This window comes from Camponotus vicinus, unplaced genomic scaffold (assembly GCF_025532165.1).
Source record: "Camponotus vicinus isolate PSW18456_S1 unplaced genomic scaffold, iyCamVici1.0 SCAF_3, whole genome shotgun sequence".
Taxonomy (NCBI): domain Eukaryota; kingdom Metazoa; phylum Arthropoda; class Insecta; order Hymenoptera; family Formicidae; genus Camponotus; species Camponotus vicinus.
Genome location: NW_028141967.1, coordinates 8,026,005 through 8,040,523, shown reverse-complemented (window position 1 = coordinate 8,040,523; position 14,519 = coordinate 8,026,005). Strand labels below are relative to the sequence as shown.

At 43.6% G+C, this 14,519-nt stretch overlaps 1 long non-coding RNA gene across 5 annotated transcripts in view; it reads left to right on the top strand.

Moving 5' to 3' along the window:
* LOC145969172 (uncharacterized) overlaps positions 1 to 10,693 on the top strand; it is a 43,709-nt gene extending 33,016 nt beyond the window's left edge. The window contains exons 2-4 of one of the 5 annotated variants that reach the window (XR_014437970.1): positions 84 to 258; positions 8,420 to 8,567; positions 9,329 to 10,693. This is a non-coding gene — a long non-coding RNA (uncharacterized LOC145969172). Of the gene's footprint in view, positions 1 to 83; positions 297 to 8,419 lie in introns of all 5 variants that reach the window. The other 4 variants (XR_014437968.1, XR_014437972.1, XR_014437969.1 and 1 more) reach the window with 4 other exon arrangements.
* The last annotated feature ends 3,826 nt before the right edge of the window (positions 10,694 to 14,519 follow it).

The following is a 14,519-nucleotide window of genomic DNA, read 5'->3' as shown; positions in this document are numbered from 1 at the left end:
GTTCACGTGCTTTTGCAAAAAATAATACTGTAATTTGTATTTTCTCATCCGTATTATTATCCATCACAATATATGTTTCATAGAGGTTCGTTCGTGTCGCATGCCGCAACCAGAGAGAAGCCTGAGAGGGGCCATGCCGTCATTTTTCGTGTGACGGTTTCACTAAGCCGCGCAGTGGCGCCCCGTAGATCCATTTCAGAGCCGACGGAACTACATGGCCAGAACCACTTTTCGATGCCATGGTAAAACCATCGATTGGTGCGTGTCCGGATTAGATCCATAATTGTGGATCAAAAGTATGAGAACATATTATGAGTTTATTAATTGTTTTATTACATATTATTAACTGCGCGTAATCTCTTTTGTTTTAATACATATTATAAATTCGAATAATTGATCATATGAGAAAAAACTATTTCACACTAAAAATATTTATTTATCATAAAATTTTGCGAGACATCTTTATACATATATGTGTGTCGTCACGCACATATAAAGCAGAGAGAAGAATGAGAGGTGTCACGGCCCGCTTTTAGGTGATCCCTGAAAGCGATACGCCCTCTGTGGACCTTGAAAACGTGCACCTAAACTACGAAGCCAAGGTGCACGAATGTTCTCAGAGGGTAACATATAAGGTGCACAATTTCTGGTTCTGTTCCGTGCTATGTGCACAAAATGTCGGTAGCACCAGTGCTGTATAGCAAGGTACTCACGTATATCAAATAAATTTTAATATAAATGAGAAATGACGAATTTGCGATCCTCTCTCTCTCTCTCTCTCTCTCTCTCTCTCTCTCTCTCTCTCTCTCTCTATATATATATATATATATATATATATATATATATATATATTTTTTTTTTTTTTATTATATGAATGCAATGAGCAGCGACATATTGTTTAAGAACAATCATGTTTTCTTTACATTAACTGATTCCTCTTATTATTCTGTGCATAAAATTATTAAAGTAAAATAATTGAAAAATGAACATTTTATCAGATATTTTATAATTTATATAAAATTATGTCAACTTAAAGAATCAAATATCTCGTTAACTATTCAATGTGTGTGTGTGTGTGTGCGTGTGCGTGTGCGCGCGCGCGCGCGCGTGTGTGTGTGTGTAGCGTACACGGGAGTTATGTGAGCAACGAAGACTCGAAAATCGAGTCTTTGTAGCCTGGCATACTATTTCTCTCTCGCTCGCTCCTATTACTATCTCGCTCGCTCCTATTACTATCTCGCTCACTTCTGTTATTGTTTCACTCGCTCTTACGTACTCATATACTGTCATGTTCATCTCGTTATCAAGCCTGCCGCTGGCAAGCGGCCGATGACAAATTGTGACAAATAAATAAGTTAATCATTTTAAGATATATTTATAAGGGTATGCGAGTAATTTTAATGGGATAATGAAAATTTTGCGATTAAAATAACATCAAACACGGTATCAACCGGATAAATGTAGTTAAATATATATTCAAAATTTTTATTATCAGACTAATTAAAAGTTATCCGATTTACGTCGTGTTTGATATCATTTTAATCGCAAAAATCTCAATAATTCATTAAAATTACTTTCATATCGATAAAATAAAAAATAAAAGTTTCAGTTTTTATTTTATAAGATGTTTACATTCGCGAGGAAGCCGAGTCCGCTTGCCAGCGGCAGATTTGATAACGAGATGAGCATGACAATACATGAGTACGTAAGAGCGAGTGAAACAATAACAGAAGCGAGCGAGATAGTAATAGGAGCGAGCGAGAGAGAAATAGTATGTCAGGATGCAAGAAACACTCGATTTCCGAGTCTTCGTTGCTCGTGCTATTGCTATCTCGCTCACTCTTATTGCCATTTTGCTCTCTCTTATTACCTTCTCGTTTGCTCACATAACTCCCGTGTACGCTACGCACGCACGCACGCACGCACGCACGCACGCACGCACGCACGCACGCACGCACGCACGCACGCACGCACGCACGCACGCACGCACGCACGCACGCACGCACGCACGCACGCACGCACGCACGCACGCACGCACGCACGCACGCACGCACGCACGCACGCACGCACGCACGCACGCACGCACGCACGCACGCACGCACGCACGCACGCACGCACGCACGCACGCACGCACGCACGCACGCACGCACGCACGCACGCACGCACGCACGCACGCACGCACGCACGCACGCACGCACGCACGCACGCACGCACGCACGCACGCACGCACGCACGCACGCACGCACGCACGCACGCACGCACGCACGCACGCACGCACGCACGCACGCACGCACGCACGCACGCACGCACGCACGCACGCACGCACGCACGCACGCACGCACGCACGCACGCACGCACGCACGCACGCACGCACGCACGCACGCACGCACGCACGCACGCACGCACGCACGCACGCACGCACGCACGCACGCACGCACGCACGCACGCACGCACGCACGCACGCACGCACGCACGCACGCACGCACGCACGCACGCACGCACGCACGCACGCACGCACGCACGCACGCACGCACGCACGCACGCACGCACGCACGCACGCACGCACGCACGCACGCACGCACGCACGCACGCACGCACGCACGCACGCACGCACGCACGCACGCACGCACGCACGCACGCACGCACGCACGCACGCACGCACGCACGCACGCACGCACGCACGCACGCACGCACGCACGCACGCACGCACGCACGCACGCACGCACGCACGCACGCACGCACGCACGCACGCACGCACGCACGCACGCACGCACGCACGCACGCACGCACGCACGCACGCACGCACGCACGCACGCACGCACGCACGCACGCACGCACGCACGCACGCACGCACGCACGCACGCACGCACGCACGCACGCACGCACGCACGCACGCACGCACGCACGCACGCACGCACGCACGCACGCACGCACGCACGCACGCACGCACGCACGCACGCACGCACGCACGCACGCACGCACGCACGCACGCACGCACGCACGCACGCACGCACGCACGCACGCACGCACGCACGCACGCACGCACGCACGCACGCACGCACGCACGCACGCACGCACGCACGCACGCACGCACGCACGCACGCACGCACGCACGCACGCACGCACGCACGCACGCACGCACGCACGCACGCACGCACGCACGCACGCACGCACGCACGCACGCACGCACGCACGCACGCACGCACGCACGCACGCACGCACGCACGCACGCACGCACGCACGCACGCACGCACGCACGCACGCACGCACGCACGCACGCACGCACGCACGCACGCACGCACGCACGCACGCACGCACGCACGCACGCACGCACGCACGCACGCACGCACGCACGCACGCACGCACGCACGCACGCACGCACGCACGCACGCACGCACGCACGCACGCACGCACGCACGCACGCACGCACGCACGCACGCACGCACGCACGCACGCACGCACGCACGCACGCACGCACGCACGCACGCACGCACGCACGCACGCACGCACGCACGCACGCACGCACGCACGCACGCACGCACGCACGCACGCACGCACGCACGCACGCACGCACGCACGCACGCACGCACGCACGCACGCACGCACGCACGCACGCACGCACGCACGCACGCACGCACGCACGCACGCACGCACGCACGCACGCACGCACGCACGCACGCACGCACGCACGCACGCACGCACGCACGCACGCACGCACGCACGCACGCACGCACGCACGCACGCACGCACGCACGCACGCACGCACGCACGCACGCACGCACGCACGCACGCACGCACGCACGCACGCACGCACGCACGCACGCACGCACGCACGCACGCACGCACGCACGCACGCACGCACGCACGCACGCACGCACGCACGCACGCACGCACGCACGCACGCACGCACGCACGCACGCACGCACGCACGCACGCACGCACGCACGCACGCACGCACGCACGCACGCACGCACGCACGCACGCACGCACGCACGCACGCACGCACGCACGCACGCACGCACGCACGCACGCACGCACGCACGCACGCACGCACGCACGCACGCACGCACGCACGCACGCACGCACGCACGCACGCACGCACGCACGCACGCACGCACGCACGCACGCACGCACGCACGCACGCACGCACGCACGCACGCACGCACGCACGCACGCACGCACGCACGCACGCACGCACGCACGCACGCACGCACGCACGCACGCACGCACGCACGCACGCACGCACGCACGCACGCACGCACGCACGCACGCACGCACGCACGCACGCACGCACGCACGCACGCACGCACGCACGCACGCACGCACGCACGCACGCACGCACGCACGCACGCACGCACGCACGCACGCACGCACGCACGCACGCACGCACGCACGCACGCACGCACGCACGCACGCACGCACGCACGCACGCACGCACGCACGCACGCACGCACGCACGCACGCACGCACGCACGCACGCACGCACGCACGCACGCACGCACGCACGCACGCACGCACGCACGCACGCACGCACGCACGCACGCACGCACGCACGCACGCACGCACGCACGCACGCACGCACGCACGCACGCACGCACGCACGCACGCACGCACGCACGCACGCACGCACGCACGCACGCACGCACGCACGCACGCACGCACGCACGCACGCACGCACGCACGCACGCACGCACGCACGCACGCACGCACGCACGCACGCACGCACGCACGCACGCACGCACGCACGCACGCACGCACGCACGCACGCACGCACGCACGCACGCACGCACGCACGCACGCACGCACGCACGCACGCACGCACGCACGCACGCACGCACGCACGCACGCACGCACGCACGCACGCACGCACGCACGCACGCACGCACGCACGCACGCACGCACGCACGCACGCACGCACGCACGCACGCACGCACGCACGCACGCACGCACGCACGCACGCACGCACGCACGCACGCACGCACGCACGCACGCACGCACGCACGCACGCACGCACGCACGCACGCACGCACGCACGCACGCACGCACGCACGCACGCACGCACGCACGCACGCACGCACGCACATGAATAGTTAACGAGATATTTGATTCTTTAAGTTGACATAATTTTATATAAATTATAAAATATCTGATAAAATGTTCATTTTTCAATTATTTTACTTGAATAATTTTATGCACAGAATAATAAGAGGAATCAGTTAATGTAAAGAAAACATGATTGTTCTTAAACAATATGTCGCTGCTCATTGCATTCATATAATTAAAAAAAAAAAAAAAATATATATATATATATATATATATATATATAGAGAGAGAGAGAGAGAGAGAGAGAGAGAGAGGATCGCAAATTCGTCATTTCTCATTTATATTAAAATTTATTTGATATACGTGAGCACCTTGCTATACAGCACTGGTGCTACCGACATTTTGTGCACATAGCACGGAACAGAACCAGAAATTGTGCACCTTATATGTTACCCTCTGAGAACATTCGTGCACCTTGGCTTCGTAGTTTAGGTGCACGTTTTCAAGGTCCACAGAGGGCGTACCGTTTTCAGGGATCACCTAAAAGCGGGCCGTGACACCTCTCATTCTTCTCTCTGTATAAAGACGTCTCGCAAAATTTTATGATAAACATTTTCAGTGTGTGAAATAATTTTTTTTCTCATATAATCAATTATTCGTATTCATAGGCCCATATTCTGAATCCTCTTTTATCGATAAAAGTGCCTCTAAAAGTAGCTCATAGCCAATCAAAAGGCTTATACGCCACTTTTAGAGGCACTTTTATCGTTAAAAGAGGATTCAAAATATGGACTATAATATGTATTAAAACAAAAGAGATTACGCACTGCTAATAGTATGTAATATATATATACAGGGTGATTCTAAATAACTTTATGCTTTTGCAAAAACATAATCTTGACCGAATTCTAAGACGATTTTTCCTTTGGCAAAATTTCGTCCGAAGCTTAGTTTTTGAATTATTAAAGGAAGTAGTTAACGTATGACGGGTCGAATACAAGAGGCAGGCAAGGGTGGCGCGTTTCACCGTCAGACGCGGGTGCTTACGCGGGGCGCCTGCTGTGATCAGCTGGTCGCTATACACATACAGACACACATGCGAACACATACATTCTCTCTCTGTCTGTCTGTCTGTCTGTCTCTCTCTCTCTCTCTCTCTCTCATTCGCTCACTCACCTGTAATTTTTTTTTTGTACGAGAGAGGGGAAAATGCATTTTATGCATACCCACCGGTCGATCCAGTGAGTTATGTGGGATTCGAGTACCAAGTCGAATTACCAACTCGGTACTCCCTACCCACTAAAAACCCCTCTCTTTTCACGAATTTCCTTTGACACACTGTCCCTCTGACTTCCCGAGATCTATTTTCACATAACGTCAAAAAATAGTTATTATTACCTTGTTCGATGACTTTTGATGTATTGCTGTAATTGCTTGAAGGAGAAATGAATTTTCCAATGAATCGTACGTTCTCAAATTTAACGTAGATATCACGTTGCAAAAGACAAGAAATCCACACTAAATTATTAACTGAAAGTTTTTCTTCTTTCATGAACTGTATTCTTTTATAAACTTTAACGTAATCACATTTATTTACTCACTCGATGAGACGAGAAATTTACTAATGACTCTATCACTAATCACTATTAATCACTGTCAAATAATAACTGTTGGCGATTAAAAATCACTCGATGAAAGAAACACGCGCGGACACGTTACTACACGACGCGACGACGCGACAATGCGACGATAATTACTCGGCGACTGCAAGCAGTTTTTTGTCATGGTAGGTTGCGGTAGGTTAAGGTACTACTGGCGCTATCGAACGCGATCATGTGTTCGATTGAAGAATGCGGTAAACATAATAAACATTTAACATATTAATATTATTATTATCATGAATGTGTGATATCCATACATCTATGATATCTATTTAAAAATTAATTAGATTAAATGTCTTTTTAAAATATTTATTACTTTTACTATTATCTTAAATAAATATTTAATATTAATATTTTATATGATAATAGTAAAAGTAATAAATATTTTAAAAACACTTATTTAATCTAATTAATTTTTAAATAGATATCATACGATGTATGGATATCACACACATTCATGATAATAATAATATTAATATGTTAAATGTTTATTATGTTTACCGCATTCTTCAATCGAACACATGATCGCGTTCGATTGCGCCAGTAGTACCTTAACCTACCGCAACCTACCATGACAAAAAACTGCTTGCAGTCGCCGAGTAATTATCGTCGCATTGTCGCGTCGTCGCGTCGTGTAGTAACGTGTCCGCGCGTGTTTCTTTCATCGAGTGATTTTTAATCGCCAACAGTTATTATTTGACAGTGATTAATAGTGATTAGTGATAGAGTCATTAGTAAATTTCTCGTCTCATCGAGTGAGTAAATAAATGTGATTACGTTAAAGTTTATAAAAGAATACAGTTCATGAAAGAAGAAAAACTTTCAGTTAATAATTTAGTGTGGATTTCTTGTCTTTTGCAACGTGATATCTACGTTAAATTTGAGAACGTACGATCTATTGGAAAATTCATTTCTCCTTCAAGCAATTACAGCAATACATCAAAAGTCATCGAACAAGGTAATAATAACTATTTTTTGACGTTATGTGAAAACAGATCTCGGGAAGTCAGAGGGACAGTGTGTCAAAGGAAATTCGTGAAAAGAGAGGGGTTTTTAGTGGGTAGGGAGTACCGAGTTGGTAATTCGACTTGGTACTCGAGTCCCGCATAACTCACTGGATCGACCGGTGGGTATGCATAAAATGCATTTTCCCCTCTCTCGTAAAAAAAAAAAAAAAATTACAGGTGAGTGAGCGAATGAGAGAGAGAGAGAGAGAGAGACGGAGACAGACAGACAGAGAGAGAATGTATGTGTTCGCATGTGTGTCTGTATGTGTATAGCGACCAGCTGATCGCAGCAGGCGCCCCGCGTAAGCACCCGCGTCTGACGGTGAATCGCGCCACCCTTGCCTGCCTCTTGTATTCGACCTGTCATACGTTAACTACTTCCTTTAATAATTCAAAAACTAAGCTTCGGACGTAATTTTGCCAAAGGAAAAATCGTCTTAGAATTCGGTCAAGATTATGTTTTTGCAAAAGCATAAAGTTATTTAGAATCACCCTGTATATATATATATATATATATATATATATGTGTGTGTGTGTGTGTGTGTGTGTGTGTTGTGTGTGTATGGTATGTACTCAGTTAGCCAAGTCTGCTCGAACAGATTTCGCCAAGTGCTTGCTAAAAATTGTTGTCAGTGTCACGTCTCAGTGACGAACTTTTCCCCTAGATACCTCAGTTCTAGAGTAAAGTGCGCTCTCTTTATTTTCAAGGCAACCTACTTACACCGGCTATACCTTGGGGATGCCGAGAGCGAGGATCTGACTTATCGATTACGGAAAATATAAGAAAACCGCGAAACTCTATAATGGGATGATGTTAAATAAATCGTGACTCTTGAAATATATATATATGTAAAAGGTATCTATTAAAATGGAATTTCGATATTTTCTATCAAATCTATTAACTGGTCGATATCGATATTACCTGCGATATATTGATCTATGAATTCTAAGAGTATTTCAAGAATTCGAGCTTGCTCGTCGTCTGTTAAGGCGAAAAAATCTTTATCGTTACAAGAAGGTTTCATTGAAGAGTCTGTAAGTAATTCTCTATTTCACGCTGATTTCCCGGTGACTGAGATTTTAATTGGGTTATCAGATCTATTGATTTTAATGAAGGGTTTTCGATCGTATCCTTATATTGTATAATTTCCAAATAGTAGTTGTAGAAAGAGTCAAATTCTATGTTTGAGGTAACTACTTGGCGAAATTTCTGTGAAGTAAAATTTTCCGGTAAGTAAAAGAGGAATTTAGCCTTATTCTTTAAAGCTGAGATAAAACTTTCTGGAAGGAAAACCCTTTTATCTGATTTGACGAGATTATGTCTTGAGTTAAATTCTAATCTCTTGATTCGACGGAATCGGGAAGCGTCACGATATTCACGGGTTATTTTCCCTGCTCTATGCTTTTTCCTTTTAAATTCTGATTGTGGTTTTACCATTTAAGGAGGTAATATTAAGGGAAATATATATATATATATATATATATATATATTCCTTCAGGCAGGTAGAATATAGTATTGGTTAGGAAAATTGGTATTTGATTTATTTTTATTATTATTATTGACTGAATCAGCGTCAATGTACATTAACACATTATACATTTATTCTGTAATTTTAGTTTAACTAAAACGTCAATGAAGGAGTTAATTATAAGGATATGTGGATGTCTCCGGCATGACAGTGGATGCCCGGAGACGATGGAACTTGAGGGCAGAATAAAGTTATAATAGCGGAATTTGCGTATAAGGGCAAGGAACTTGGGATGCTTCCGGCATAACAGTGGATGCCCGGCAGCGACGGAAGAATGGGGAAATGGATAATAATGTCTTAGTACGGCACCGCTAAGATGCTATACTCCGGTATAAGGAAAGACATTTATGCTGATAATAACGTTAGAAAACTCATGCAGATCCAAATATCGCTTGATATATTCAACGAAACGTCGGTTAAGCGAATTGAATTAGGATGTCGGATGCCTCCGGCATGACAGTGGATGCCCGGAGACGATGGAGACCTGGGTTTGGCTAAAATGTGGTAATGAATTTTAGGAATAAAAGTAGGAGGGTGTGGATGTCTCCGGCATAACAGAGGATGCCCGGAGATAGGGGAATCTTCAGAGAAGGAAAGAAACGACGCTCAATTGATGAAGGCGATATGTGGAATTCTAATTAATATTTGGCTTGACGCTTGTCAGAATAAAACAATGAATTATAATAAATCTTATGCTGGAGTAACAGGAAGGAATACTGCCAGTGACGTGCTAGTGCTTGACAGTATAATTATTTATTTAATCCTCGATGTCTTGTTTCAGGAAATGTTGTGAATGCGAGGGAGGTGAATATTATCCTACGGATATTGAATATACAGGCGTAAAAGAATCTTGTACTCACCACTCAGATGTCGATTTCTGCTGGTCTCGTTCGCCTTCGTTTACGCAAGGTCTGGGAGTCTTCAAGAATTGACACAGTGAATTTGCACAATTATAACTTCTTTATTTGAATTTTACTGGACAAAGTGTTGATTTTTAATTATAACGAGTGGTTAACGAATAGTAAAGAAGAGTGACAAAGTGATTACAAAAATAACGATTAACAGCGAGTCTGTCTTACTGGCTAGTTAGTAATGAATGAATGAACGCTCGCGCTTAAAATCCGGGGTTTATATACTGGTGATTTCTTTGTTCCTTGTGTGATCTTTTAGCCGTAGGAATCCTTGAGTAAGATGATCCCTACGTCGGGCTACGTCATTCTCGGAAGCACCACCGAATTACTTATCAATTGTTTTGACATATCTCTTTCATAAAAGCACGGCGATGATCAAAGAGTAGTATGTGAATTCATCGGAGGTGTCTGTTGACATCTCTGGTAAATCAATGCTTGATATATTTATGACTTCCTCTTAGATCACCTCACGCGTCAAACTATGCGCTCTTAATTTAGTATTTAATATCTATCATTAGCGGTGTTAGGATTACAGAATCATCCTTTATATTTTAGAAAAAGGTTCAGAAATTTACGGCTCAATTTAGTTAGAATCGATTTAATAGTTAAATTTAAGTTATATCGTATAAAGAAAGTCATTTCCACTGGTTATGATTCCATAATGAATTTTTAAATAAAGTATTTCAAAGTATTAAATATATTCGTAGTTATTCGTATTTAAGGTCAATTCAACAATTCCCTTGAAATGCTTTACTTGTTATTACCTAAATTATTTATTTTCGATCGCATTTGGTTAAAGTCTAAATTTAAACTTTAGCGTGCATATAAAGTCCTCATTATATATTAATTGAGGGAGTACATATTTAATTAGCAGGTTAAATAACCGTATAGAATAAGAACGGTAAGCAATTGTTATAATCAATATATTAAGTGTTAGAATTCGTATATGCATATATTAAAATTAAAATTAATAGTAATATGATTAATAATAGTGAGTAAAATTGAATTATAAGTAATAGAATTGAATATTCATTCTTATTCCATGGGTATAGTAAAGGAACAAGATGGGTAAGCTAATCGCGACTAAATCTAGTAAGTTTAAGATGACGGGACGTCACATCAGCAAAAAGGCTACAATTTTACTACAAGAGTTGTTATTACCTGATTGAGCTGGCAGATTGGTGGCAAAAACCGAGCAAAGCTTGCTGACAAAATCCGACAACAAACTGGCGGCAAAAAGTAAGCGAAACTTGCTGCATTACTTGACGTCAAATTGGCGGCAAAAACCAAACAAGATCTGCGCGCACAAAATTTGACGTCAAGTTGGCGGCAAAACCCGAGCAAAATCTGTGCAGGAAAGTCTGATGACAAATTGTCAGCAAAAAGCAAGCAAAGCTTGCTGCATGACTTGACGTCAAATTGGCAGCAAGAACCGAGCAAGATCTGCGCGCATAATTTGACGGCAGATTGGTGGCAGAAACCGAGCAGAACCTGCATAATCGGTATTTAGATGCCTTGATTCAATAGTTCCTTTGCTTTCCGCTACGCGATGCACGCTTTCTCGCAATCAAATTTCTGTTAGAAGTAGATATAAAGCCTGCTAGTGGCTATTAATAAAAGATCAAAAGTATATTTCTATTGGTTTAATTTATGATATCTCATACAAGCCTAATGAGAATATTAAACTGATTAGAATCAACAGGATAAATGGAAAATATCCTATTTGAAGCATAAAGCAAGAGTTTAATTATCATATAAATTATGTCTCAATTTTATAAATTAAATTTAATTATTTTCACAATTTACTTTATTATTAATTTAATTAAGTTGAAATAGAATTTGCTACGTGAGATATAACTATGATATAACATTACATTTCATAGTTATTTATGAAAAGAAAATTATAATTTACCAATAAAACTTATTCTGTAATATTAAATTTTATTGCACTTTGGTCAAAAGCAGATCATGCTCGGTTTCTACCGTCAATATGTTGTCAGATTGCGCGCGCGCAGATCTTGCTCGGTTTTCGCCGACAATTTGATGTCAACATGTCAGCAAGCTTTGCTCGGGTTTTGTCACCAATCTGCTGTCAGGTTATGTCAGCAAGGTTTGCTAGCAAAACACGAGCTTAATGCGGACACAGACGGCTATGGATTTGGTGTGGAATTTTGATTAAATTTGCTGCCAATTTGCACGCAATTTGTTAACATTTTGCTTACTGGGTACGTATGTATGTGCGTATGTATGTATAAAAGCGATGCGAGAGTTACATGAGGAAGCGAGAAGGACGAATGAAATAACAACAAGAGCGAACGAGATAGAAATAGCACGAGCAACGAGGACTCGAGCCTCGAGCTCGAGAATCGGATTTTTCTTGCGTGCTATTATTTTGCTCTCGCTCGCTCCTATTACTGTCTCGCTCGCTCCTATTACTGTCTCGCTCGCTCCTATTATTGTCTCGCTCGTTCTTGTTACTGTTTCGCTCGCTCTCGATTATGTTTATATGATGTAAACATCAAACGTTTATATGACATATATGTTATAACGTATTTCACACATTTGTATTTTAATTGAATGTAAAACACTTTCTTGTTTCTCTTCTTCTACTCTCTCATTCTCTCTTTCTGATTCATGCTGAGGTGGACCGAGTAGCTGAGGTATGGTCAGATGATTTGAGAGAGAAAAGGTTTAGTTTCAAGATTATGTCTGTTTGTGAAATAAATATTTTTAACGAAATACAACTGTTTATAAATAAATATATATTATTAACAAATATATATTTCTTGTTTTTTTATTCATTTTGCTCATAAATATATATATTTTATATAATAAAATTTAAGTGATTGTAGTCTCAATCTAAATGTTTTTTTTTTAATTTTAAGTTTTTGAATATATATATAAAATATACGTATGTACAATTAATATATAAATATATTAAAAATTATATATATAAGTATTAATATGTAAATATATTATAAATTATATATGAGTATTATGAGTATATATCTTTTCTGCTATCAGTTATATATGACATATAAAATGGTTAATTAATATTCACATCATGTCATATATACTATTTTTTATATATATTTGCATTATATATTTTGTATTATATTTTTTACAATTTCTTTATGTACATATATTCAAGTTTTATTGAATTTAATTTATATTACATATTATAATGTGTTAGAAAGAGAACGAAAACCAAAGGAGAGAATGAGAGGAAAGTACAGATGGCAGTACTAGTATACTCGCTGACTTCGCGCATGCGCATTTCATTTTATGCTACACAAACTTCAAAGGTGCCGACAGGGAGTTGCGCTACTGTATATACTGTGGTGAGATTTATTGCTTGTGTCAATCTTTTTATCAGGCGGGAGATTACCGACTGCATAATAAATTGATCGGTACATAAATGTCAATTATTTGGATCAACCGTATCGAAGACTCGAATATAATGTGTACAATTAAAGCAAGTTAAAAGCTGAAATTATGTAGTATGGATTTATTAGTATTATTATTATTAAAGCTACATATTTATTGTTATTATTATTATTATTATTATTATTATTATTATTATACATATTATATTTGGGCCTTCGATACGGTCGATCCAAATAATTGACATTTATGTACCGATCAATTTATTATGCAATCGGTAATCTCCCGCATGATAAAAAGATTGACACAAGCAATAAAACTCACCCTGTATATATATATATATTTTTTTTTCAGCTGTGCATCACTTAAAAAGATACACCCTGTATATGCTTTCATTAGATTTTTACGTACTATACTTTATAAAAATTATGTATATAACAAAATCACTTACAACTATTGTCATTGCTCTCAGAAAAATCTTGTAATGGTGTGCTGTCTATAACATTCCCTCTAGCAATGGGACGGGAATCCAAAAGTTGGCTTACTTCTTCGGCATATGGAAATGAAGACATGCAATTGCCAGATCCACTTTTTCCCATTTGTCTTCGAATTTTATTATTGTTTGGTTATTCATATAACGCCGAACAGAATGACTAAACTTGAAATATACGTGTCGATAAGTCACACGCAAAATGATCGAATCGATTGATCCACATACGAGTCGATGGCTCCATCAGTACGCAATTACGCGCAACTGATAGTCGAATTAGCCTTACGTGACGAAGTCTTTCTAGCAATGAGCCAGAACGTTTCGAGCCTTCTTTGTAAAAGAGCGATCTTCTGTGAAATAGCTAAACACTCTTGTGCGAATATAACTGACTGATCTGTATCCAAATTTTTGAAGTGAATGCTAACAAAGCGTTACAACTCTCGTGCCCGTTACTAGAAACAGGTATTCTCATTAAAATACTTAATTTCCGCTCT